This window comes from Schistocerca gregaria, chromosome 3 (assembly GCF_023897955.1).
Source record: "Schistocerca gregaria isolate iqSchGreg1 chromosome 3, iqSchGreg1.2, whole genome shotgun sequence".
In the NCBI taxonomy this organism is placed as follows: Eukaryota; Metazoa; Arthropoda; class Insecta; order Orthoptera; family Acrididae; genus Schistocerca; species Schistocerca gregaria.
The window spans coordinates 794,710,899-794,734,265 of record NC_064922.1 but is presented as its reverse complement, the minus strand read 5'-3'; the positions used below and the strand labels follow the sequence as shown (position 1 = coordinate 794,734,265).

Genomic DNA, 23,367 nt, shown 5'->3' with positions numbered 1-23,367 from the left:
GAAGAAGAAGCAGAAAATATCGCGTTTTGGTACCTCGCCACACCTCACCTCTCACAGCCGTTTATAGTGCCTGTCCTTTAGATAAGGGCGATTTCCAAGCGTCAGCTTTCGCGTCAGCCGAGCAAAGTCGGGACAAGTCGGGACATACTACAGGATGGTGCAACGACGAAAAAAAAAAAACCTTAATTTAACAGCAGGAGCCCACATAATGATACGGAAAAGTTAGCGCCACTTGCGGTGGCCGGGAATCGTACCCGGATCAACTGCTTGGAAGGCAACTATGCTCAACAGTACAACACCACCGCACTGCCGCTGCTCGCAACGCCGCGCTGTGTCGGCTTCCCGCCCGCCGACGGCGGCCCACGGCTATAGGAGCTGCAGGCGCATTACGAGGTAGGAGGGTGCATCCACACGCATTCGGGCAGCGCCTCCAAGCACGCTACGTCTTTGGGCAAGACTCGTCGCCGCTGACGCAAGGTTACTCACACGATAGTGATGAACGGTCGTTTTAAGGCAGTGTAGTGGGGGACTTCGCGAGTTTAGCCCCTTTTTCGACGTCGCTGGGTGGCAATCCCAGTTTCCCTGCCGACAGCTGCTTGGAAAGCACGGGTAGCTTGTCGAGCATCTGTAGTTGAGTGGTTTGTGACTCAGTAGTGCAGTAGGCAGCGCCTAAGTCTCATAATCTTAAGGTATGCCGGCACGATTCCCGGTCGATGCATTATTTTGCTCTTGTGGCAACAATGCTGCCGCGCGGATTGCTCGCTTGAGATGGGTCAGCCTCAGGACCTTATAGCTGTATAGCTGCGGCTGCAGTTTAATCTAGAGAGTCGGGACAGCACGTGTAGCAAGACAACAGATTCTTCAGAAAGCGCAAACTGTCTATCTCTAATATGTGAGACTTACCGAGTTTCCTGCGAGGTCGTCTCCGGCGTGCCTCGGTAGCGCAGTAGGCAGCGCGTAAGTCTCATAATCTTAAGGTCGTGAGTTCGATCCTCACCCGGGGCATTCAATTTTCTGCACATCATGACTGCATTAAGGGCGTTGCTGTTGCTAGGAAACGAACTTAACTGTTGTCCGTTATCCACACGGAGTCCACGCCTCAGCGTCAAAATGTTTACTTCCAATTATGACGACGTAACAACTTTGATATTTCTCCTCCGTGTTACAAGCAAAATGCGATGCACACAGCAATGGACAGTCAATTTTGAACTGTGCGCCATGCCGGTCTGTAGGCGCGGATATGATCGCAAGCAGAGAACAGCACTGAGTCCAGATTCAGCACAAAATACAATAAGAGACGGAGTAAATCTCACCGCTGTAGAGCAAGTCCTGTGTGGTCTAGTGGCTAGGATACCTGGCTTTCACTCAACAGGTCCGGCTTCGATTCCCGGTACCGGAACGGAACTATTTGCGCACACAACGCTCCATGTTTTGGTCTTCGAACTGTCGTTGGTCGCCCTTCTTCCTTGGCTTCAACCGAACGCAATCGGGGAAAGCAGGCACGTGATGCAGTTACTGTCAGCACCGGAATAAAGGGAGAAGAGGCACTGGTCCGCTGTTGGGCTGCTACCAGCGTCAGTGAGTAGTCGGTGCAGTCGCCAGTAGCGCCAGAAGCCTACACACACCTTCCACTTAATCACGTTGCTTGAAACCGCTCCAACCACAACAAGCGAAAGCCCGGATAGCTCAGTCGGTAGAGCATTAGGCTTTTAACCTAAGGGTCCAGGGTTCGAGTCCCTGTCCGCGCGAAGATTTTAACGCTTCCATAATGGCTCGTCTCGTAGCGATAGTAGCCCTGTCGTAATCAGTGCACGGTTTTACGTTTCCTGTCGGCATTCTGCGCAGACGCAACCGGTCGGGTTTTTCACGATTCGAGGGGCACCTGTTGGACAAGCAGTCGTGGCCGAGTGGTTAAGGCGTCTGACTAGAAATCAGATTCTCTCTGGGAGCGTAGGTTCGAGTCCTACCGACTGCGTCCGATTTTTCTTTTCTTGTTTTGGAAGAAGAAGCAGAAAATATCGCGTTTTGGTACCTCGCCACACCTCACCTCTCACAGCCGTTTATAGTGCCTGTCCTTTAGATAAGGGCGATTTCCAAGCGTCAGCTTTCGCGTCAGCCGAGCAAAGTCGGGACAAGTCGGGACATACTACAGGATGGTGCAACGACGAAAAAAAAAAAAAACCTTAATTTAACAGCAGGAGCCCACATAATGATACGGAAAAGTTAGCGCCACTTGCGGTGGCCGGGAATCGTACCCGGATCAACTGCTTGGAAGGCAACTATGCTCAACAGTACAACACCACCGCACTGCCGCTGCTCGCAACGCCGCGCTGTGTCGGCTTCCCGCCCGCCGACGGCGGCCCACGGCTATAGGAGCTGCAGGCGCATTACGAGGTAGGAGGGTGCATCCACACGCATTCGGGCAGCGCCTCCAAGCACGCTACGTCTTTGGGCAAGACTCGTCGCCGCTGACGCAAGGTTACTCACACGATAGTGATGAACGGTCGTTTTAAGGCAGTGTAGTGGGGGACTTCGCGAGTTTAGCCCCTTTTTCGACGTCGCTGGGTGGCAATCCCAGTTTCCCTGCCGACAGCTGCTTGGAAAGCACGGGTAGCTTGTCGAGCATCTGTAGTTGAGTGGTTTGTGACTCAGTAGTGCAGTAGGCAGCGCCTAAGTCTCATAATCTTAAGGTATGCCGGCACGATTCCCGGTCGATGCATTATTTTGCTCTTGTGGCAACAATGCTGCCGCGCGGATTGCTCGCTTGAGATGGGTCAGCCTCAGGACCTTATAGCTGTATAGCTGCGGCTGCAGTTTAATCTAGAGAGTCGGGACAGCACGTGTAGCAAGACAACAGATTCTTCAGAAAGCGCAAACTGTCTATCTCTAATATGTGAGACTTACCGAGTTTCCTGCGAGGTCGTCTCCGGCGTGCCTCGGTAGCGCAGTAGGCAGCGCGTAAGTCTCATAATCTTAAGGTCGTGAGTTCGATCCTCACCCGGGGCATTCAATTTTCTGCACATCATGACTGCATTAAGGGCGTTGCTGTTGCTAGGAAACGAACTTAACTGTTGTCCGTTATCCACACGGAGTCCACGCCTCAGCGTCAAAATGTTTACTTCCAATTATGACGACGTAACAACTTTGATATTTCTCCTCCGTGTTACAAGCAAAATGCGATGCACACAGCAATGGACAGTCAATTTTGAACTGTGCGCCATGCCGGTCTGTAGGCGCGGATATGATCGCAAGCAGAGAACAGCACTGAGTCCAGATTCAGCACAAAATACAATAAGAGACGGAGTAAATCTCACCGCTGTAGAGCAAGTCCTGTGTGGTCTAGTGGCTAGTTGCGAGTCAGCCGCCGAGCGGGACGGACGTGTGGCGGAGCTGGACGTCTGGCTGTAGTAAACACAGGCTGAGTCGCTGCGTTTGAGGTTAGTGGTGCTGCTAAGCCGCTATTCGTGTTGCACTTGTATTCATGAAGTTCTAGAATGAATAGGTCGAATTATTTGAGGAAAGACACAATCAAGTTTACTTTCGATCGAAATTTCGTTCGACCTAAGGCATTTGAAATTAAAGCATGGTTTATCGAAAAAGTATTGATTAACGGTGATGATGTTGTCGGAGTTTATCTCTCGTTTGTGACAAATGCTGTGTATCTGAAGATGAAAAGTCCAGAATTATGTAGTTCCATTGTGGATCGTTGCGGAGGTAGCGTGAAGTTTAATCATTCTGATGGGAATGTGAGTGACGTTGCTGTTAGTCATGCTGGGTACGGGATTCGTACGATCAGAGTGTTTGAGCTCCCTTTTGAAATTCCGCCCGAAGAACTTAATGTTGCCCTTCGGCCTTATGGCAGAATTATTTCCAATGTGGCAGAAAGGTGGTCTGAAGCTCATATGTTTCCTGTCTTGAACGGCGTAAGGCAAATTAAGATTGAATTACAGAAGCATGTCCCCTCTTATCTTAATATTTGTGGGTATCGTGCTTTGATTATCTATGATGGGCAACCGCGGACTTGCGCTTTATGCAATTCCACTGAACATATTCGTGCAGAATGTTCACGGAGGCGTGTCCCGCAGTTACCGCGTGACGAGATGCCAAGTTCCGGCCCTGTTGTTGGTATGAAGTTGTCATACGCTGCCGCTGCTGACTTCCGCAGCCGAGGCGAGTCGGTGCCGCCTGTGCGCGGGGAGCCTGCTGCCTCGCGGGCGGTTGTCGATGATACTCCGGCTTCAAGCTCTAGATTTGCGGATGGTCTGCCGATCAGCTCCGCGCCCCTCGAATCTATGCCGACGCCAACTTTTTCCAACTCTCCCACTGTGGTTGCTCGTTCTTCCGCGGACTCGGCCGAAGATCCCCAAATACCCGCAACGGAGGTTTCCTTGCGTCGTCAGGATTCCCACCAACGTGAGGATATTGCCACTAGCTTCCGAGGAGTGGACGCTCCAGGCATCCACTCTGCGGGAACTATGAACGAAGATAGCAATCTGGACATTGGTTTCACGTTGGCGCCCACAGAAGACACTTGCGTCAAGGAAACCACAACGAGCGATAGTGTAGAATTGGAGACTGGGTTGCTGCCAGTGGGAGCCATGGGAAAAGATGCGCCTCCTTCTGCCGTTGTGGAATGCGATACGCGGACTTTTGTCCGAAAAAAGGAACAGGCGACGTCAGACGTATCATCCGGTACTTCTCCTGACAGGTCGCAAACTTCATCTCCTGCTAGATCGCCGAAGAGATCTTCGAAGAAAGGCAAGAAGAGGAGATTGGCACACAAAGCAGCAGAGAGTTTAGCTCCTGCATTGCGGGAAAAGTTAAAACATTTAAGGGATAATGAACGACTACGAGAACAATGCCCAGTAGCACGAGTTAACGAGTGTACTGAAGCGGAGATGAGTCGTGCCGATGCAGATGATCTTCAACAACAACCTCGCGCACCGCTTGGCGTCGCAGGTTTGCAGACCGGCACTACTATGGATTTAGACCGAACTGTCTCTGGAAAAGGACTTGATTGGGCCGATGCCCAAGAAGATCGCACCGACCACGGAATGGAGATGGACCTGACACATGCTAGTGGCATTTAATTTTTTTTTTTACTGTCTATTTTTCTTTCTGACAGACAGAATGGAATGGTACAGACGTGACTCTGCATGGGGTATACTTCATTAGCCAATTTCTTTTACCTGCACCTATGCCAACGGAACTGACATATAATGTGACCACGATCAATATAAATCGGATTCGCAGTGAAACGAAAGTCGCTTCTTTAAAAGATTTCCTTTACCAGTCGGATACTGATATAGCCCTCCTACAGGAATTTAATGTCCACAACTTTTATGTCCCAGGTTTTCAAGAGATTTTAAATATTGCACCGGAAGCCACATGTGGGACTGCGATCCTTGTCAAAGATGGTATTGATGTGAAGGATATTTGTCTGTTAGAAAATGGGAGGGGCATCAGTTGTAAAATTTTTACTACTACTGTTTTAAATGTATATGTCCCCTCTGGTAACAACGCTAGAGATGATAGGGCTAATTTTTTTAAGAACGATATGGTCTATTTACTTAAGGGGAATCCGGCGGAAGCTTTAATCGGTGGTGACTTTAATTGTGTACTTCACAAAAAGGATCAGCGACCAAATTTTAACTTCTCCAGGGAACTGGCGGCTTTGGTGACAAACATGAAGTGGACAGACGTGTGGGAAAGCAAATACCCCACGTTAGTCAAATTTACGTACATCAGTAGTCGCTCGCAAAGCAGAATAGACAGAATATACGTCACAGCAAACCTGGAAAATAAAATCAGTAGTATCGAAGTAATTCCCACTACCTTTTCGGACCATCTCGCAGTGAAATGCAGCATTCGTTTTCAGAAGCAAGGAACGTATTGGGGTCGCCCCTTATGGAAGCTGAATACCCATATGTTGTTCGAGGGTGCCCTATCAAGAACAGTAGCGGAGGTATGGCAGGCTGCTCTACGTATGCGCCATAAATACAGCTCTCGCCTTGCGTGGTGGACCTCATGTGCTAAAAAGAAATTGAGATCATCCCTAATAGCTTACGGGAGGGAGCGAGCGATGTGGTCTCGCAATACCGTTGAATTTTACTATACATGCTTAAGGGAACTATCAGCTCAGCAGATGACTGATGAGGTTTTCATTGAAATAAAGAAGATCAAGGCTCACCTCATAAGTCTCAAGCGACAACAGCTGGAGGGTTTAAAAATTAAATCTCGTGTCCCGACAACGGTGGAGGACGAAAACGCATCGCTGTACCACTTACTCGAACATGAAAGAAATAGAAGACGAGCGTTTATTGCTTGTCTTAGAGTGGGCGATAACCGGGTGCTGACGGAACACTCTGACATTTTAAATGCAGTTTATGGATTTTATCGTACGTTATATACTGATACCCGGTATAATCTAGACTGTGCGAACGATTTGCTACGAACTACAGGTATCGACAACGTTATCAATGACGAGGACAATGTGTCCCTTACCACTGCGATCACATGTGAGGAGGTGTTTGATATACTTAAATATTCGCCTACCCGTAAGTCCCCAGGGCCTGATGGCTTGCCTGTAGAGTTTTATTGTAAATTTTGGCCTCTCATCGGTAATCAATTCACAGAAGTGATAAATGAAGTGTTGCAAGGTGTTACTGTTCCACGCGAGTTCAAAGAAAGCGTAACTGTGCTAATACCAAAGGGAAGGAACGCGACAGTTAAAGATCTCAATCAATTGAGACCAATATGTTTGATGAACTCGGATTATAAAATAATTGCACGTGTACTGAAGGAAAGACTGAGACCTCTAATGGAGAAGATCATAGGTGACCACCAAACCTGTCTCTCGGGGCGGAATATTTTTAAAACTGTTTGTGAATATAGGGATGTCTCTGCAATTTTTGCAACGTCATCCTCACCAGGAGGCCTTGCCTTTATCGACTTCTCAAAGGCTTTTGACAGGGTCAACCACTTATTTTTGTTCAGAACGTTGACCTATGTGGGTTTTAGTCAACATTTTGTGCAAGTTTTAATTAACATTGTTGAAGGCATCCAAACACAAGTGTCTGTAAATGGGCATTTCACTCCACCCATTGAAATTCGCAACGGCGTCCCGCAGGGAAGTCCTTTGTCAATGCTCCTGTATGTTGTTGCACTGGAGCCTTTACTAAGGAGACTCGATGTCGATCTTGAGGGCATCACGATATCTGGCGTTAACAACGTCACCAATGCATATGCTGATGACGTTGGAGTGGTTATTCGTAGTAACGAAGATTTAGAGAAATTAACTACGAATATTCAGATCTTTTGTGAAGCTACAGGCGCTAGGGTTAACGAGGTGAAGAGTTCGTTTTTAAATCTTAAAGGTCTTCAAGATGTCCGTTTGGAATGGGCACGCTCCGTCGATCGTCACACCGCTCTGGGTGTCACCTTTTACCGATGTCCGCTTCAGACCATGACCTACAATTGGAAGAAAGTACTGGATACAATCAGAGGAGCCACAATACTCAATCAGACCAGACATCTGAACATTAAACAACGAATCAGAATAATTAATTGGTCCATTTTATCAAAAGCTATATATATAGGTCAAATATTGCCAGTTTCGAAACCCATTGCCAAACGTATAATGAGTATCATTTGCCGATTTATATGGACAGGGAATATTTTTAGAGTAGCAGTCGGTACAGTTACGTTACCTTCCGCTGAAGGTGGCCTAGGTTTAACAGATATATGGCGGAAGACTACGGCGTTATATATAAAGAGGACCCTACAAATTATAGAAAAACATCCACATAGTATTACAGCCAGGCTGTATCGACTCCTACAGCCAGAAAATTTACGTCCACCCATAAATATAGGCGGAATTAATTATAAATTGAAATATATTCGCCAGTTCTTTTTAGAGATTAGCTACATGGACAGTATTGTCACGAATCCACAATCAAGGAATTGCAGGAAATTAATGGAACTCTTAACAACGAAAGAACATGTCAACAAAATGGAGTGCAGATATCCCGACAAAGACTGGAAAAGAATTTGGAAAAATATTAGTAATCGTGAACTGTCTTCCGACATTCAGGCAAACTGGTACCGAGTTGTTAATAACGTAGTTTCCACTAACGAAAAGTTGCACTCCATTGGTCTTAGTGACACGATTGTGTGCACCCGATGTGACGCAGTTGACACATTGATCCACCGCTTTCTCTGTGGCGGATACGCCGAAATATGGAGGGGACTCCAACGGCGGGTAGCCTTTATAACCAGAACTGTTAGTACTGAGATCAATGTTGAAAAATTACTCTTCCCCGATGGTGTTTTCTTCCCTGTCCAGAAAACCAATGCTGTGTTGTGGTTGTTTGGCAATTATGTACATTACGTTATATCTGAACACGGCAATGACCGTGTTTTAGAATACGAATTATACGAACGAGCAAAATATTATCAGATATGTACGCGCAGGGACCACAAAAATACTTTTGGTAACATGTTACACATTCTGTTTCAGAGACAAGGGATTGGATAAACATCTTAATAGCCCTCGTCTACGAAAAATGTAGTCACAGGCCAAAGTAGGGGATCGCTGTTGAGGGTGAAGTACGGTGGGGACTTCGTGTGCCCCAGGGCCGCTACGGTAGCCGTGAAGGCCTCGGACAGAACCCCGAAACGGCACTGCGGCTTCACACTTACTGCTGGATGAACCCCATATCTCCAGCAACTACTTTCATCTATGATGATTTTCCAGGATCTTGGTAATATCGGAAGGTGGTTTCGTTGCACACAATGCAGTGGAAGCTTCTTGCACGTGTTCCTCAGTTACAATCTTTCTATTTTGTTTAATTTATTTCAGTATGAAGCAAGAGTGACAATTTATTAATTCCCAAGAAGCCTTAATTTTTCAATTTTCAGTTCTACGGAGGAGAAGCCTCACATGGCGAAGAAGCCAAACATCATTTCATTTCCCTAACTGTCACAGTAAATTTGAAAAAAAAAATCAGTCGATATAGCATAGAAGCTCGCCGAAGAAGGCATAAAAGGAGAGCGAATGGATGGGCTGTGTGGGGAGAAGGGAGGCCAAAAAAAAAAAAAAAAAAAAAAAAAAAAAAAAAAAAAAAAAAAAAAAAAAAAAAAGTGGCTAGGATACCTGGCTTTCACTCAACAGGTCCGGCTTCGATTCCCGGTACCGGAACGGAACTATTTGCGCACACAACGCTCCATGTTTTGGTCTTCGAACTGTCGTTGGTCGCCCTTCTTCCTTGGCTTCAACCGAACGCAATCGGGGAAAGCAGGCACGTGATGCAGTTACTGTCAGCACCGGAATAAAGGGAGAAGAGGCACTGGTCCGCTGTTGGGCTGCTACCAGCGTCAGTGAGTAGTCGGTGCAGTCGCCAGTAGCGCCAGAAGCCTACACACACCTTCCACTTAATCACGTTGCTTGAAACCGCTCCAACCACAACAAGCGAAAGCCCGGATAGCTCAGTCGGTAGAGCATTAGGCTTTTAACCTAAGGGTCCAGGGTTCGAGTCCCTGTCCGCGCGAAGATTTTAACGCTTCCATAATGGCTCGTCTCGTAGCGATAGTAGCCCTGTCGTAATCAGTGCACGGTTTTACGTTTCCTGTCGGCATTCTGCGCAGACGCAACCGGTCGGGTTTTTCACGATTCGCGGGGCACCTGTTGGACAAGCAGTCGTGGCCGAGTGGTTAAGGCGTCTGACTAGAAATCAGATTCCCTCTGGGAGCGTAGGTTCGAGTCCTACCGACTGCGTCCGACTTTTCTTTTCTTGTTTTGGAAGAAGAAGCAGAAAATATCGCGTTTTGGTACCTCGCCACACCTCACCTCTCACAGCCGTTTATAGTGCCTGTCCTTTAGATAAGGGCGATTTCCAAGCGTCAGCTTTCGCGTCAGCCGAGCAAAGTCGGGACAAGTCGGGACATACTACAGGATGGTGCAACGACGAAAAAAAAAAAACCTTAATTTAACAGCAGGAGCCCACATAATGATACGGAAAAGTTAGCGCCACTTGCGGTGGCCGGGAATCGTACCCGGATCAACTGCTTGGAAGGCAACTATGCTCAACAGTACAACACCACCGCACTGCCGCTGCTCGCAACGCCGCGCTGTGTCGGCTTCCCGCCCGCCGACGGCGGCCCACGGCTATAGGAGCTGCAGGCGCATTACGAGGTAGGAGGGTGCATCCACACGCATTCGGGCAGCGCCTCCAAGCACGCTACGTCTTTGGGCAAGACTCGTCGCCGCTGACGCAAGGTTACTCACACGATAGTGATGAACGGTCGTTTTAAGGCAGTGTAGTGGGGGACTTCGCGAGTTTAGCCCCTTTTTCGACGTCGCTGGGTGGCAATCCCAGTTTCCCTGCCGACAGCTGCTTGGAAAGCACGGGTAGCTTGTCGAGCATCTGTAGTTGAGTGGTTTGTGACTCAGTAGTGCAGTAGGCAGCGCCTAAGTCTCATAATCTTAAGGTATGCCGGCACGATTCCCGGTCGATGCATTATTTTGCTCTTGTGGCAACAATGCTGCCGCGCGGATTGCTCGCTTGAGATGGGTCAGCCTCAGGACCTTATAGCTGTATAGCTGCGGCTGCAGTTTAATCTAGAGAGTCGGGACAGCACGTGTAGCAAGACAACAGATTCTTCAGAAAGCGCAAACTGTCTATCTCTAATATGTGAGACTTACCGAGTTTCCTGCGAGGTCGTCTCCGGCGTGCCTCGGTAGCGCAGTAGGCAGCGCGTAAGTCTCATAATCTTAAGGTCGTGAGTTCGATCCTCACCCGGGGCATTCAATTTTCTGCACATCATGACTGCATTAAGGGCGTTGCTGTTGCTAGGAAACGAACTTAACTGTTGTCCGTTATCCACACGGAGTCCACGCCTCAGCGTCAAAATGTTTACTTCCAATTATGACGACGTAACAACTTTGATATTTCTCCTCCGTGTTACAAGCAAAATGCGATGCACACAGCAATGGACAGTCAATTTTGAACTGTGCGCCATGCCGGTCTGTAGGCGCGGATATGATCGCAAGCAGAGAACAGCACTGAGTCCAGATTCAGCACAAAATACAATAAGAGACGGAGTAAATCTCACCGCTGTAGAGCAAGTCCTGTGTGGTCTAGTGGCTAGGATACCTGGCTTTCACTCAACAGGTCCGGCTTCGATTCCCGGTACCGGAACGGAACTATTTGCGCACACAACGCTCCATGTTTTGGTCTTCGAACTGTCGTTGGTCGCCCTTCTTCCTTGGCTTCAACCGAACGCAATCGGGGAAAGCAGGCACGTGATGCAGTTACTGTCAGCACCGGAATAAAGGGAGAAGAGGCACTGGTCCGCTGTTGGGCTGCTACCAGCGTCAGTGAGTAGTCGGTGCAGTCGCCAGTAGCGCCAGAAGCCTACACACACCTTCCACTTAATCACGTTGCTTGAAACCGCTCCAACCACAACAAGCGAAAGCCCGGATAGCTCAGTCGGTAGAGCATTAGGCTTTTAACCTAAGGGTCCAGGGTTCGAGTCCCTGTCCGCGCGAAGATTTTAACGCTTCCATAATGGCTCGTCTCGTAGCGATAGTAGCCCTGTCGTAATCAGTGCACGGTTTTACGTTTCCTGTCGGCATTCTGCGCAGACGCAACCGGTCGGGTTTTTCACGATTCGAGGGGCACCTGTTGGACAAGCAGTCGTGGCCGAGTGGTTAAGGCGTCTGACTAGAAATCAGATTCCCTCTGGGAGCGTAGGTTCGAGTCCTACCGACTGCGTCCGATTTTTCTTTTCTTGTTTTGGAAGAAGAAGCAGAAAATATCGCGTTTTGGTACCTCGCCACACCTCACCTCTCACAGCCGTTTATAGTGCCTGTCCTTTAGATAAGGGCGATTTCCAAGCGTCAGCTTTCGCGTCAGCCGAGCAAAGTCGGGACAAGTCGGGACATACTACAGGATGGTGCAACGACGAAAAAAAAAAAACCTTAATTTAACAGCAGGAGCCCACATAATGATACGGAAAAGTTAGCGCCACTTGCGGTGGCCGGGAATCGTACCCGGATCAACTGCTTGGAAGGCAACTATGCTCAACAGTACAACACCACCGCACTGCCGCTGCTCGCAACGCCGCGCTGTGTCGGCTTCCCGCCCGCCGACGGCGGCCCACGGCTATAGGAGCTGCAGGCGCATTACGAGGTAGGAGGGTGCATCCACACGCATTCGGGCAGCGCCTCCAAGCACGCTACGTCTTTGGGCAAGACTCGTCGCCGCTGACGCAAGGTTACTCACACGATAGTGATGAACGGTCGTTTTAAGGCAGTGTAGTGGGGGACTTCGCGAGTTTAGCCCCTTTTTCGACGTCGCTGGGTGGCAATCCCAGTTTCCCTGCCGACAGCTGCTTGGAAAGCACGGGTAGCTTGTCGAGCATCTGTAGTTGAGTGGTTTGTGACTCAGTAGTGCAGTAGGCAGCGCCTAAGTCTCATAATCTTAAGGTATGCCGGCACGATTCCCGGTCGATGCATTATTTTGCTCTTGTGGCAACAATGCTGCCGCGCGGATTGCTCGCTTGAGATGGGTCAGCCTCAGGACCTTATAGCTGTATAGCTGCGGCTGCAGTTTAATCTAGAGAGTCGGGACAGCACGTGTAGCAAGACAACAGATTCTTCAGAAAGCGCAAACTGTCTATCTCTAATATGTGAGACTTACCGAGTTTCCTGCGAGGTCGTCTCCGGCGTGGCTCGGTAGCGCAGTAGGCAGCGCGTAAGTCTCATAATCTTAAGGTCGTGAGTTCGATCCTCACCCGGGGCATTCAATTTTCTGCACATCATGACTGCATTAAGGGCGTTGCTGTTGCTAGGAAACGAACTTAACTGTTGTCCGTTATCCACACGGAGTCCACGCCTCAGCGTCAAAATGTTTACTTCCAATTATGACGACGTAACAACTTTGATATTTCTCCTCCGTGTTACAAGCAAAATGCGATGCACACAGCAATGGACAGTCAATTTTGAACTGTGCGCCATGCCGGTCTGTAGGCGCGGATATGATCGCAAGCAGAGAACAGCACTGAGTCCAGATTCAGCACAAAATACAATAAGAGACGGAGTAAATCTCACCGCTGTAGAGCAAGTCCTGTGTGGTCTAGTGGCTAGGATACCTGGCTTTCACTCAACAGGTCCGGCTTCGATTCCCGGTACCGGAACGGAACTATTTGCGCACACAACGCTCCATGTTTTGGTCTTCGAACTGTCGTTGGTCGCCCTTCTTCCTTGGCTTCAACCGAACGCAATCGGGGAAAGCAGGCACGTGATGCAGTTACTGTCAGCACCGGAATAAAGGGAGAAGAGGCACTGGTCCGCTGTTGGGCTGCTACCAGCGTCAGTGAGTAGTCGGTGCAGTCGCCAGTAGCGCCAGAAGCCTACACACACCTTCCACTTAATCACGTTGCTTGAAACCGCTCCAACCACAACAAGCGAAAGCCCGGATAGCTCAGTCGGTAGAGCATTAGGCTTTTAACCTAAGGGTCCAGGGTTCGAGTCCCTGTCCGCGTGAAGATTTTAACGCTTCCATAATGGCTCGTCTCGTAGCGATAGTAGCCCTGTCGTAATCAGTGCACGGTTTTACGTTTCCTGTCGGCATTCTGCGCAGACGCAACCGGTCGGGTTTTTCACGATTCGAGGGGCACCTGTTGGACAAGCAGTCGTGGCCGAGTGGTTAAGGCGTCTGACTAGAAATCAGATTCCCTCTGGGAGCGTAGGTTCGAGTCCTACCGACTGCGTCCGATTTTTCTTTTCTTGTTTTGGAAGAAGAAGCAGAAAATATCGCGTTTTGGTACCTCGCCACACCTCACCTCTCACAGCCGTTTATAGTGCCTGTCCTTTAGATAAGGGCGATTTCCAAGCGTCAGCTTTCGCGTCAGCCGAGCAAAGTCGGGACAAGTCGGGACATACTACAGGATGGTGCAACGACGAAAAAAAAAAAACCTTAATTTAACAGCAGGAGCCCACATAATGATACGGAAAAGTTAGCGCCACTTGCGGTGGCCGGGAATCGTACCCGGATCAACTGCTTGGAAGGCAACTATGCTCAACAGTACAACACCACCGCACTGCCGCTGCTCGCAACGCCGCGCTGTGTCGGCTTCCCGCCCGCCGACGGCGGCCCACGGCTATAGGAGCTGCAGGCGCATTACGAGGTAGGAGGGTGCATCCACACGCATTCGGGCAGCGCCTCCAAGCACGCTACGTCTTTGGGCAAGACTCGTCGCCGCTGACGCAAGGTTACGCACACGATAGTGATGAACGGTCGTTTTAAGGCAGTGTAGTGGGGGACTTCGCGAGTTTAGCCCCTTTTTCGACGTCGCTGGGTGGCAATCCCAGTTTCCCTGCCGACAGCTGCTTGGAAAGCACGGGTAGCTTGTCGAGCATCTGTAGTTGAGTGGTTTGTGACTCAGTAGTGCAGTAGGCAGCGCCTAAGTCTCATAATCTTAAGGTATGCCGGCACGATTCCCGGTCGATGCATTATTTTGCTCTTGTGGCAACAATGCTGCCGCGCGGATTGCTCGCTTAAGATGGGTCAGCCTCAGGACCTTATAGCTGTATAGCTGCGGCTGCAGTTTAATCTAGAGAGTCGGGACAGCACGTGTAGCAAGACAACAGATTCTTCAGAAAGCGCAAACTGTCTATCTCTAATATGTGAGACTTACCGAGTTTCCTGCGAGGTCGTCTCCGGCGTGGCTCGGTAGCGCAGTAGGCAGCGCGTAAGTCTCATAATCTTAAGGTCGTGAGTTCGATCCTCACCCGGGGCATTCAATTTTCTGCACATCATGACTGCATTAAGGGCGTTGCTGTTGCTAGGAAACGAACTTAACTGTTGTCCGTTATCCACACGGAGTCCACGCCTCAGCGTCAAAATGTTTACTTCCAATTATGACGACGTAACAACTTTGATATTTCTCCTCCGTGTTACAAGCAAAATGCGATGCACACAGCAATGGACAGTCAATTTTGAACTGTGCGCCATGCCGGTCTGTAGGCGCGGATATGATCGCAAGCAGAGAACAGCACTGAGTCCAGATTCAGCACAAAATACAATAAGAGACGGAGTAAATCTCACCGCTGTAGAGCAAGTCCTGTGTGGTCTAGTGGCTAGGATACCTGGCTTTCACTCAACAGGTCCGGCTTCGATTCCCGGTACCGGAACGGAACTATTTGCGCACACAACGCTCCATGTTTTGGTCTTCGAACTGTCGTTGGTCGCCCTTCTTCCTTGGCTTCAACCGAACGCAATCGGGGAAAGCAGGCACGTGATGCAGTTACTGTCAGCACCGGAATAAAGGGAGAAGAGGCACTGGTCCGCTGTTGGGCTGCTACCAGCGTCAGTGAGTAGTCGGTGCAGTCGCCAGTAGCGCCAGAAGCCTACACACACCTTCCACTTAATCACGTTGCTTGAAACCGCTCCAACCACAACAAGCGAAAGCCCGGATAGCTCAGTCGGTAGAGCATTAGGCTTTTAACCTAAGGGTCCAGGGTTCGAGTCCCTGTCCGCGCGAAGATTTTAACGCTTCCATAATGGCTCGTCTCGTAGCGATAGTAGCCCTGTCGTAATCAGTGCACGGTTTTACGTTTCCTGTCGGCATTCTGCGCAGACGCAACCGGTCGGGTTTTTCACGATTCGAGGGGCACCTGTTGGACAAGCAGTCGTGGCCGAGTGGTTAAGGCGTCTGACTAGAAATCAGATTCTCTCTGGGAGCGTAGGTTCGAGTCCTACCGACTGCGTCCGATTTTTCTTTTCTTGTTTTGGAAGAAGAAGCAGAAAATATCGCGTTTTGGTACCTCGCCACACCTCACCTCTCACAGCCGTTTATAGTGCCTGTCCTTTAGATAAGGGCGATTTCCAAGCGTCAGCTTTCGCGTCAGCCGAGCAAAGTCGGGACAAGTCGGGACATACTACAGGATGGTGCAACGACGAAAAAAAAAAAAACCTTAATTTAACAGCAGGAGCCCACATAATGATACGGAAATGTTAGCGCCACTTGCGGTGGCCGGGAATCGTACCCGGATCAACTGCTTGGAAGGCAACTATGCTCAACAGTACAACACCACCGCACTGCCGCTGCTCGCAACGCCGCGCTGTGTCGGCTTCCCGCCCGCCGACGGCGGCCCACGGCTATAGGAGCTGCAGGCGCATTACGAGGTAGGAGGGTGCATCCACACGCATTCGGGCAGCGCCTCCAAGCACGCTACGTCTTTGGGCAAGACTCGTCGCCGCTGACGCAAGGTTACTCACACGATAGTGATGAACGGTCGTTTTAAGGCAGTGTAGTGGGGGACTTCGCGAGTTTAGCCCCTTTTTCGACGTCGCTGGGTGGCAATCCCAGTTTCCCTGCCGACAGCTGCTTGGAAAGCACGGGTAGCTTGTCGAGCATCTGTAGTTGAGTGGTTTCTGACTCAGTAGTGCAGTAGGCAGCGCCTAAGTCTCATAATCTTAAGGTATGCCGGCACGATTCCCGGTCGATGCATTATTTTGCTCTTGTGGCAACAATGCTGCCGCGCGGATTGCTCGCTTGAGATGGGTCAGCCTCAGGACCTTATAGCTGTATAGCTGCGGCTGCAGTTTAATCTAGAGAGTCGGGACAGCACGTGTAGCAAGACAACAGATTCTTCAGAAAGCGCAAACTGTCTATCTCTAATATGTGAGACTTACCGAGTTTCCTGCGAGGTCGTCTCCGGCGTGCCTCGGTAGCGCAGTAGGCAGCGCGTAAGTCTCATAATCTTAAGGTCGTGAGTTCGATCCTCACCCGGGGCATTCAATTTTCTGCACATCATGACTGCATTAAGGGCGTTGCTGTTGCTAGGAAACGAACTTAACTGTTGTCCGTTATCCACACGGAGTCCACGCCTCAGCGTCAAAATGTTTACTTCCAATTATGACGACGTAACAACTTTGATATTTCTCCTCCGTGTTACAAGCAAAATGCGATGCACACAGCAATGGACAGTCAATTTTGAACTGTGCGCCATGCCGGTCTGTAGGCGCGGATATGATCGCAAGCAGAGAACAGCACTGAGTCCAGATTCAGCACAAAATACAATAAGAGACGGAGTAAATCTCACCGCTGTAGAGCAAGTCCTGTGTGGTCTAGTGGCTAGGATACCTGGCTTTCACTCAACAGGTCCGGCTTCGATTCCCGGTACCGGAACGGAACTATTTGCGCACACAACGCTCCATGTTTTGGTCTTCGAACTGTCGTTGGTCGCCCTTCTTCCTTGGCTTCAACCGAACGCAATCGGGGAAAGCAGGCACGTGATGCAGTTACTGTCAGCACCGGAATAAAGGGAGAAGAGGCACTGGTCCGCTGTTGGGCTGCTACCAGCGTCAGTGAGTAGTCGGTGCAGTCGCCAGTAGCGCCAGAAGCCTACACACACCTTCCACTTAATCACGTTGCTTGAAACCGCTCCAACCACAACAAGCGAAAGCCCGGATAGCTCAGTCGGTAGAGCATTAGGCTTTTAACCTAAGGGTCCAGGGTTCGAGTCCCTGTCCGCGCGAAGATTTTAACGCTTCCATAATGGCTCGTCTCGTAGCGATAGTAGCCCTGTCGTAATCAGTGCACGGTTTTACGTTTCCTGTCGGCATTCTGCGCAGACGCAACCGGTCGGGTTTTTCACGATTCGAGGGGCAACTGTTGGACAAGCAGTCGTGGCCGAGTGGTTAAGGCGTCTGACTAGAAATCAGATTCTCTCTGGGAGCGTAGGTTCGAGTCCTACCGACTGCGTCCGATTTTTCTTTTCTTGTTTTGGAAGAAGAAGCAGAAAATATCGCGTTTTGGTACCTCGCCACACCTCACCTCTCACAGCCGTTTATAGTGCCTGTCCTTTAGATAAGGGCGATTTCCAAGCGTCAGCTTTCGCGTCAGCCGAGCAAAGTCGGGACAAGTCGGGACATACTACAGGATGGTGCAACGACGAAAAAAAAAAAACCTTAATTTAACAGCAGGAGCCCACATAATGATACGGAAAAGTTAGCGCCACTTGCGGTGGCCGGGAATCGTACCCGGATCAACTGCTTGGAAGGCAACTATGCTCAACAGTACAACACCACCGCACTGCCGCTGCTCGCAACGCCGCGCTGTGTCGGCTTCCCGCCCGCCGACGGCGGCCCACGGCTATAGGAGCTGCAGGCGCATTACGAGGTAGGAGGGTGCATCCACACGCATTCGGGCAGCGCCTCCAAGCACGCTACGTCTTTGGGCAAGACTCGTCGCCGCTGACGCAAGGTTACTCACACGATAGTGATGAACGGTCGTTTTAAGGCAGTGTAGTGGGGGACTTCGCGAGTTTAGCCCCTTTTTCGACGTCGCTGGGTGGCAATCCCAGTTTCCCTGCCGACAGCTGCTTGGAAAGCACGGGTAGCTTGTCGAGCATCTGTAGTTGAGTGGTTTGTGACTCAGTAGTGCAGTAGGCAGCGCCTAAGTCTCATAATCTTAAGGTATGCCGGCACGATTCCCGGTCGATGCATTATTTTGCTCTTGTGGCAACAATGCTGCCGCGCGGATTGCTCGCTTGAGATGGGTCAGCCTCAGGACCTTATAGCTGTATAGCTGCGGCTGCAGTTTAATCTAGAGAGTCGGGACAGCACGTGTAGCAAGACAACAGATTCTTCAGAAAGCGCAAACTGTCTATCTCTAATATGTGAGACTTACCGAGTTTCCTGCGAGGTCGTCTCCGGCGTGCCTCGGTAGCGCAGTAGGCAGCGCGTAAGTCTCATAATCTTAAGGTCGTGAGTTCGATCCTCACCCGGGGCATTCAATTTTCTGCACATCATGACTGCATTAAGGGCGTTGCTGTTGCTAGGAAACGAACTTAACTGTTGTCCGTTATCCACACGGAGTCCACGCCTCAGCGTCAAAATGTTTACTTCCAATTATGACGACGTAACAACTTTGATATTTCTCCTCCGTGTTACAAGCAAAATGCGATGCACACAGCAATGGACAGTCAATTTTGAACTGTGCGCCATGCCGGTCTGTAGGCGCGGATATGATCGCAAGCAGAGAACAGCACTGAGTCCAGATTCAGCACAAAATACAATAAGAGACGGAGTAAATCTCACCGCTGTAGAGCAAGTCCTGTGTGGTCTAGTGGCTAGGATACCTGGCTTTCACTCAACAGGTCCGGCTTCGATTCCCGGTACCGGAACGGAACTATTTGCGCACACAACGCTCCATGTTTTGGTCTTCGAACTGTCGTTGGTCGCCCTTCTTCCTTGGCTTCAACCGAACGCAATCGGGGAAAGCAGGCACGTGATGCAGTTACTGTCAGCACCGGAATAAAGGGAGAAGAGGCACTGGTCCGCTGTTGGGCTGCTACCAGCGTCAGTGAGTAGTCGGTGCAGTCGCCAGTAGCGCCAGAAGCCTACACACACCTTCCACTTAATCACGTTGCTTGAAACCGCTCCAACCACAACAAGCGAAAGCCCGGATAGCTCAGTCGGTAGAGCATTAGGCTTTTAACCTAAGGGTCCAGGGTTCGAGTCCCTGTCCGCGCGAAGATTTTAACGCTTCCATAATGGCTCGTCTCGTAGCGATAGTAGCCCTGTCGTAATCAGTGCACGGTTTTACGTTTCCTGTCGGCATTCTGCGCAGACGCAACCGGTTGGGTTTTTCACGATTCGAGGGGCACCTGTTGGACAAGCAGTCGTGGCCGAGTGGTTAAGGCGTCTGACTAGAAATCAGATTCCCTCTGGGAGCGTAGGTTCGAGTCCTACCGACTGCGTCGGATTTTTCTTTTCTTGTTTTGGAAGAAGAAGCAGAAAATATCGCGTTTTGGTACCTCGCCACACCTCACCTCTCACAGCCGTTTATAGTGCCTGTCCTTTAGATAAGGGCGATTTCCAAGCGTCAGCTTTCGCGTCAGCCGAGCAAAGTCGGGACAAGTCGGGACATACTACAGGATGGTGCAACGACGAAAAAAAAAAAACCTTAATTTAACAGCAGGAGCCCACATAATGATACGGAAAAATTAGCGCCACTTGCGGTGGCCGGGAATCGTACCCGGATCAACTGCTTGGAAGGCAACTATGCTCAACAGTACAACACCACCGCACTGCCGCTGCTCGCAACGCCGCGCTGTGTCGGCTTCCCGCCCGCCGACGGCGGCCCACGGCTATAGGAGCTGCAGGCGCATTACGAGGTAGGAGGGTGCATCCACACGCATTCGGGCAGCGCCTCCAAGCACGCTACGTCTTTGGGCAAGACTCGTCGCCGCTGACGCAAGGTTACTCACACGATAGTGATGAACGGTCGTTTTAAGGCAGTGTAGTGGGGGACTTCGCGAGTTTAGCCCCTTTTTCGACGTCGCTGGGTGGCAATCCCAGTTTCCCTGCCGACAGCTGCTTGGAAAGCACGGGTAGCTTGTCGAGCATCTGTAGTTGAGTGGTTTGTGACTCAGTAGTGCAGTAGGCAGCGCCTAAGTCTCATAATCTTAAGGTATGCCGGCACGATTCCCGGTCGATGCATTATTTTGCTCTTGTGGCAACAATGCTGCCGCGCGGATTGCTCGCTTGAGATGGGTCAGCCTCAGGACCTTATAGCTGTATAGCTGCGGCTGCAGTTTAATCTAGAGAGTCGGGACAGCACGTGTAGCAAGACAACAGATTCTTCAGAAAGCGCAAACTGTCTATCTCTAATATGTGAGACTTACCGAGTTTCCTGCGAGGTCGTCTCCGGCGTGCCTCGGTAGCGCAGTAGGCAGCGCGTAAGTCTCATAATCTTAAGGTCGTGAGTTCGATCCTCACCCGGGGCATTCAATTTTCTGCACATCATGACTGCATTAAGGGCGTTGCTGTTGCTAGGAAACGAACTTAACTGTTGTCCGTTATCCACACGGAGTCCACGCCTCAGCGTCAAAATGTTTACTTCCAATTATGACGACGTAACAACTTTGATATTTCTCCTCCGTGTTACAAGCAAAATGCGATGCACACAGCAATGGACAGTCAATTTTGAACTGTGCGCCATGCCGGTCTGTAGGCGCGGATATGATCGCAAGCAGAGAACAGCACTGAGTCCAGATTCAGCACAAAATACAATAAGAGACGGAGTAAATCTCACCGCTGTAGAGCAAGTCCTGTGTGGTCTAGTGGCTAGGATACCTGGCTTTCACTCAACAGGTCCGGCTTCGATTCCCGGTACCGGAACGGAACTATTTGCGCACACAACGCTCCATGTTTTGGTCTTCGAACTGTCGTTGGTCGCCCTTCTTCCTTGGCTTCAACCGAACGCAATCGGGGAAAGCAGGCACGTGATGCAGTTACTGTCAGCACCGGAATAAAGGGAGAAGAGGCACTGGTCCGCTGTTGGGCTGCTACCAGCGTCAGTGAGTAGTCGGTGCAGTCGCCAGTAGCGCCAGAAGCCTACACACACCTTCCACTTAATCACGTTGCTTGAAACCGCTCCAACCACAACAAGCGAAAGCCCGGATAGCTCAGTCGGTAGAGCATTAGGCTTTTAACCTAAGGGTCCAGGGTTCGAGTCCCTGTCCGCGCGAAGATTTTAACGCTTCCATAATGGCTCGTCTCGTAGCGATAGTAGCCCTGTCGTAATCAGTGCACGGTTTTACGTTTCCTGTCGGCATTCTGCGCAGACGCAACCGGTTGGGTTTTTCACGATTCGAGGGGCACCTGTTGGACAAGCAGTCGTGGCCGAGTGGTTAAGGCGTCTGACTAGAAATCAGATTCTCTCTGGGAGCGTAGGTTCGAGTCCTACCGACTGCGTCCGATTTTTCTTTTCTTGTTTTGGAAGAAGAAGCAGAAAATATCGCGTTTTGGTACCTCGCCACACCTCACCTCTCACAGCCGTTTATAGTGCCTGTCCTTTAGATAAGGGCGATTTCCAAGCGTCAGCTTTCGCGTCAGCCGAGCAAAGTCGGGACAAGTCGGGACATACTACAGGATGGTGCAACGACGAAAAAAAAAAAAACCTTAATTTAACAGCAGGAGCCCACATAATGATACGGAAATGTTAGCGCCACTTGCGGTGGCCGGGAATCGTACCCGGATCAACTGCTTGGAAGGCAACTATGCTCAACAGTACAACACCACCGCACTGCCGCTGCTCGCAACGCCGCGCTGTGTCGGCTTCCCGCCCGCCGACGGCGGCCCACGGCTATAGGAGCTGCAGGCGCATTACGAGGTAGGAGGGTGCATCCACACGCATTCGGGCAGCGCCTCCAAGCACGCTACGTCTTTGGGCAAGACTCGTCGCCGCTGACGCAAGGTTACTCACACGATAGTGATGAACGGTCGTTTTAAGGCAGTGTAGTGGGGGACTTCGCGAGTTTAGCCCCTTTTTCGACGTCGCTGGGTGGCAATCCCAGTTTCCCTGCCGACAGCTGCTTGGAAAGCACGGGTAGCTTGTCGAGCATCTGTAGTTGAGTGGTTTGTGACTCAGTAGTGCAGTAGGCAGCGCCTAAGTCTCATAATCTTAAGGTATGCCGGCACGATTCCCGGTCGATGCATTATTTTGCTCTTGTGGCAACAATGCTGCCGCGCGGATTGCTCGCTTGAGATGGGTCAGCCTCAGGACCTTATAGCTGTATAGCTGCGGCTGCAGTTTAATCTAGAGAGTCGGGACAGCACGTGTAGCAAGACAACAGATTCTTCAGAAAGCGCAAACTGTCTATCTCTAATATGTGAGACTTACCGAGTTTCCTGCGAGGTCGTCTCCGGCGTGCCTCGGTAGCGCAGTAGGCAGCGCGTAAGTCTCATAATCTTAAGGTCGTGAGTTCGATCCTCACCCGGGGCATTCAATTTTCTGCACATCATGACTGCATTAAGGGCGTTGCTGTTGCTAGGAAACGAACTTAACTGTTGTCCGTTATCCACACGGAGTCCACGCCTCAGCGTCAAAATGTTTACTTCCAATTATGACGACGTAACAACTTTGATATTTCTCCTCCGTGTTACAAGCAAAATGCGATGCACACAGCAATGGACAGTCAATTTTGAACTGTGCGCCATGCCGGTCTGTAGGCGCGGATATGATCGCAAGCAGAGAACAGCACTGAGTCCAGATTCAGCACAAAATACAATAAGAGACGGAGTAAATCTCACCGCTGTAGAGCAAGTCCTGTGTGGTCTAGTGGCTAGGATACCTGGCTTTCACTCAACAGGTCCGGCTTCGATTCCCGGTACCGGAACGGAACTATTTGCGCACACAACGCTCCATGTTTTGGTCTTCGAACTGTCGTTGGTCGCCCTTCTTCCTTGGCTTCAACCGAACGCAATCGGGGAAAGCAGGCACGTGATGCAGTTACTGTCAGCACCGGAATAAAGGGAGAAGAGGCACTGGTCCGCTGTTGGGCTGCTACCA

The 23,367-nt window shown here is 50.3% G+C and overlaps 25 non-coding genes across 25 annotated transcripts; all 25 read left to right on the top strand.

The window, feature by feature from the left end:
• Positions 1-932: 932 nt before the first annotated feature.
• On the top strand, positions 933-1,005 carry Trnam-cau (transfer RNA methionine (anticodon CAU)). The gene has a single exon. It is a non-coding gene; the product is annotated as a tRNA-Met (tRNA).
• A 670-nt stretch (positions 1,006-1,675) lies between these two features.
• Positions 1,676-1,748, top strand: Trnak-uuu (transfer RNA lysine (anticodon UUU)). The gene has a single exon. It is a non-coding gene; the product is annotated as a tRNA-Lys (tRNA).
• A 145-nt stretch (positions 1,749-1,893) lies between these two features.
• Positions 1,894-1,975, top strand: Trnas-aga (transfer RNA serine (anticodon AGA)). The gene has a single exon. It is a non-coding gene; the product is annotated as a tRNA-Ser (tRNA).
• A 958-nt stretch (positions 1,976-2,933) lies between these two features.
• On the top strand, positions 2,934-3,006 carry Trnam-cau (transfer RNA methionine (anticodon CAU)). The gene has a single exon. It is a non-coding gene; the product is annotated as a tRNA-Met (tRNA).
• A 6,469-nt stretch (positions 3,007-9,475) lies between these two features.
• Positions 9,476-9,548, top strand: Trnak-uuu (transfer RNA lysine (anticodon UUU)). Its single transcript has one exon. It is a non-coding gene; the product is annotated as a tRNA-Lys (tRNA).
• A 145-nt stretch (positions 9,549-9,693) lies between these two features.
• On the top strand, positions 9,694-9,775 carry Trnas-aga (transfer RNA serine (anticodon AGA)). Its single transcript has one exon. It is a non-coding gene; the product is annotated as a tRNA-Ser (tRNA).
• Positions 9,776-10,731: 956 nt separating this feature from the next.
• On the top strand, positions 10,732-10,804 carry Trnam-cau (transfer RNA methionine (anticodon CAU)). The gene has a single exon. It is a non-coding gene; the product is annotated as a tRNA-Met (tRNA).
• Positions 10,805-11,474: 670 nt separating this feature from the next.
• Trnak-uuu (transfer RNA lysine (anticodon UUU)) lies at positions 11,475-11,547 on the top strand. Its single transcript has one exon. It is a non-coding gene; the product is annotated as a tRNA-Lys (tRNA).
• A 145-nt stretch (positions 11,548-11,692) lies between these two features.
• Positions 11,693-11,774, top strand: Trnas-aga (transfer RNA serine (anticodon AGA)). Its single transcript has one exon. It is a non-coding gene; the product is annotated as a tRNA-Ser (tRNA).
• Positions 11,775-12,730: 956 nt separating this feature from the next.
• On the top strand, positions 12,731-12,803 carry Trnam-cau (transfer RNA methionine (anticodon CAU)). The gene has a single exon. It is a non-coding gene; the product is annotated as a tRNA-Met (tRNA).
• A 670-nt stretch (positions 12,804-13,473) lies between these two features.
• On the top strand, positions 13,474-13,546 carry Trnak-uuu (transfer RNA lysine (anticodon UUU)). Its single transcript has one exon. It is a non-coding gene; the product is annotated as a tRNA-Lys (tRNA).
• A 145-nt stretch (positions 13,547-13,691) lies between these two features.
• Trnas-aga (transfer RNA serine (anticodon AGA)) lies at positions 13,692-13,773 on the top strand. Its single transcript has one exon. It is a non-coding gene; the product is annotated as a tRNA-Ser (tRNA).
• A 956-nt stretch (positions 13,774-14,729) lies between these two features.
• Positions 14,730-14,802, top strand: Trnam-cau (transfer RNA methionine (anticodon CAU)). Its single transcript has one exon. It is a non-coding gene; the product is annotated as a tRNA-Met (tRNA).
• A 670-nt stretch (positions 14,803-15,472) lies between these two features.
• On the top strand, positions 15,473-15,545 carry Trnak-uuu (transfer RNA lysine (anticodon UUU)). Its single transcript has one exon. It is a non-coding gene; the product is annotated as a tRNA-Lys (tRNA).
• A 145-nt stretch (positions 15,546-15,690) lies between these two features.
• On the top strand, positions 15,691-15,772 carry Trnas-aga (transfer RNA serine (anticodon AGA)). Its single transcript has one exon. It is a non-coding gene; the product is annotated as a tRNA-Ser (tRNA).
• Positions 15,773-16,729: 957 nt separating this feature from the next.
• Positions 16,730-16,802, top strand: Trnam-cau (transfer RNA methionine (anticodon CAU)). The gene has a single exon. It is a non-coding gene; the product is annotated as a tRNA-Met (tRNA).
• Positions 16,803-17,472: 670 nt separating this feature from the next.
• On the top strand, positions 17,473-17,545 carry Trnak-uuu (transfer RNA lysine (anticodon UUU)). The gene has a single exon. It is a non-coding gene; the product is annotated as a tRNA-Lys (tRNA).
• Positions 17,546-17,690: 145 nt separating this feature from the next.
• Trnas-aga (transfer RNA serine (anticodon AGA)) lies at positions 17,691-17,772 on the top strand. Its single transcript has one exon. It is a non-coding gene; the product is annotated as a tRNA-Ser (tRNA).
• Positions 17,773-18,728: 956 nt separating this feature from the next.
• Trnam-cau (transfer RNA methionine (anticodon CAU)) lies at positions 18,729-18,801 on the top strand. The gene has a single exon. It is a non-coding gene; the product is annotated as a tRNA-Met (tRNA).
• A 670-nt stretch (positions 18,802-19,471) lies between these two features.
• Trnak-uuu (transfer RNA lysine (anticodon UUU)) lies at positions 19,472-19,544 on the top strand. Its single transcript has one exon. It is a non-coding gene; the product is annotated as a tRNA-Lys (tRNA).
• A 145-nt stretch (positions 19,545-19,689) lies between these two features.
• Positions 19,690-19,771, top strand: Trnas-aga (transfer RNA serine (anticodon AGA)). Its single transcript has one exon. It is a non-coding gene; the product is annotated as a tRNA-Ser (tRNA).
• A 956-nt stretch (positions 19,772-20,727) lies between these two features.
• Trnam-cau (transfer RNA methionine (anticodon CAU)) lies at positions 20,728-20,800 on the top strand. The gene has a single exon. It is a non-coding gene; the product is annotated as a tRNA-Met (tRNA).
• Positions 20,801-21,470: 670 nt separating this feature from the next.
• Positions 21,471-21,543, top strand: Trnak-uuu (transfer RNA lysine (anticodon UUU)). The gene has a single exon. It is a non-coding gene; the product is annotated as a tRNA-Lys (tRNA).
• Positions 21,544-21,688: 145 nt separating this feature from the next.
• Trnas-aga (transfer RNA serine (anticodon AGA)) lies at positions 21,689-21,770 on the top strand. Its single transcript has one exon. It is a non-coding gene; the product is annotated as a tRNA-Ser (tRNA).
• Positions 21,771-22,727: 957 nt separating this feature from the next.
• Trnam-cau (transfer RNA methionine (anticodon CAU)) lies at positions 22,728-22,800 on the top strand. Its single transcript has one exon. It is a non-coding gene; the product is annotated as a tRNA-Met (tRNA).
• The last annotated feature ends 567 nt before the right edge of the window (positions 22,801-23,367 follow it).